This window comes from Chrysochloris asiatica, unplaced genomic scaffold (genome assembly GCF_000296735.1).
Source record: "Chrysochloris asiatica unplaced genomic scaffold, ChrAsi1.0 scaffold00042, whole genome shotgun sequence".
Classification (NCBI taxonomy): domain Eukaryota; kingdom Metazoa; phylum Chordata; class Mammalia; order Afrosoricida; family Chrysochloridae; genus Chrysochloris; species Chrysochloris asiatica.
The window spans coordinates 1,764,829-1,766,689 of record NW_006408560.1 but is presented as its reverse complement, the minus strand read 5'-3'; the positions used below and the strand labels follow the sequence as shown (position 1 = coordinate 1,766,689).

The window sequence follows — 1,861 nt, the reverse complement described above, 5'->3', positions numbered from 1 at the left end:
ATATTCTCTGCTTTCAGCCAAGATCCATCAGACATCAGCAATGATATCCCTCGTTCCATGGCCTCTTCTGAATCCGGCTTGAACCTCTGGAAGTTCTCTGCATTACCTTCAGTAAAACTTTACTCACATGGGATATCAGTGATATTGTCAGATGACTTCCTCATTCCACTGAATCACTTCTCTTTGGAATGGGCACATATACGGATGTCTTATAGTCAGTTGGTCAGGTAGTTGTTTTCCAAATTTCCTGGCATAGATGACTGAGTGCCTCAAATGCCGCTTCACTTTGTTGAATGATTTCCATTTGTATTCCATCAATTCCCAGTGACTTGCTCTCTGCCAATAACTTCATGCTTCTTGGACTTCTTCCTTCAGGATCATTGGCTCTTGATCATATGTTACCTCTTGAAATGGTTGATCATAGACCATTTATTTTTAGTAGAGTGACTGTGTATTACGTCCATCTTCTTTTAATGGTTTCTGCATCATTCAGTATTTTGCCCATAGAATCCTTCAATACTGCAAGTTGAGGTTTGAATATTTTCTTCATTTCCCTCAGCTTGAGAAATGCTGAGCATGTTTTTCCCTTATTTGTAACTCCAGGTCTTTGCACATTTGTTTATAATATTTTACTTTGTCTTCTCAAGCTTCATTTTGAAATGTTCTGTTAAGCTTTTGTTCCTCCTCACTTCTTCCATTTACTTCAGCATCTCTACCTGGAGAGCAAGTTTCAGAATCTCTTCTGTCATCCCTTTTGGTCTTTCCCTTCACTCTTGTCTTCTCAATGACCTTTAGCTTTCTTCCTGTATGATGTTCTTGGTGACATCTCACAACTCTTCTGGTCTTTGGTCTTTAGTGTATAATGCTTCAAATCTGTTTTTCAGATGATGTCTAAATTCAGGTGAGATAGATTCAAGGTGTAATTTTGACTCTAGTGGACTTGTTTTATCTTTCTTCAGCATCAGTCTGAATTTGCATATGAGCAGTTGATGGTCTGTTCCACAGTCTGACACTAGCCTTGTTTTGGCTAATGATATATAGCTTTTCCACTATCTCTTTCCACAGATGTAGTCAATTCAATTTCTGTGTATTCCGTCTGGTGAGGTCCATGTGTATAGCCATCTTTTATGTCGTTTAAAAAAAGTATTTGCAACTTTTTTTTTGGCGCCGGCAGAGACGCAGGCAGGGAGGGCGGAGGCCAGGGATCCTTGTTCTCCCTCCCGGCAGCGACATGCGCTACAACGAGAAGGAGCTACTGGCGCTCTCCCGGCAGCCGGCTGACTTGGCGGCCGAGTTGGGCATGCGGGCTCCCAAGAAGGGCAACGTGGTGAAGCGGCGGCTGGTGAAGCTGGTGGCCAATTTTCTTTTCTATTTCCGGACCGACGAGGCCGAGCCCATCGGAGCCCTGTTATTGGAGCACTGCCGAGTCACTAAGGAAGAGTCCAGCGGCTTCTCCATCAGCTTCTTGGAAGACACAGAGAGGAAGTACCGCTTTGAGTGCTGGAGTGAGGAGCAGTGTCAGGAGTGGATGGCAGCCCTGCGCCGGGCCAGCTACGAGTTCATGCGAAGGAGCCTTGTCTTCTACAGGAATGAGATCCAGAAGGTGACAGGCAAGGATCCTCTGGAACAGCTTGGCATCTCTGAAGAGGCCCGCTTCCAGCTGAGCAGTTTGAAGGCATGAACCCTGGCCCCGGCTCCCGGGAGGGTTTTTTCGTGCCCTCGGCTGGGTAGGGTGGTGAGCTGCTAGCTGCCAGATCAGACTTCTGTGGCTGTTGAGTACAAGCATCGCCTCCTGGAACTGGCTGTCCCCAGCTGTCTCCTTGGAGGGGCTGGGTTTTCTCTGCCAACTGAATGTATAGAC

At 46.3% G+C, this 1,861-nt stretch overlaps 1 pseudogene; it reads left to right on the top strand.

The window, feature by feature from the left end:
• Positions 1-1,231: 1,231 nt before the first annotated feature.
• Positions 1,232-1,681, top strand: LOC102837190 (annotated as a pseudogene).
• Positions 1,682-1,861: the final 180 nt, after the last annotated feature.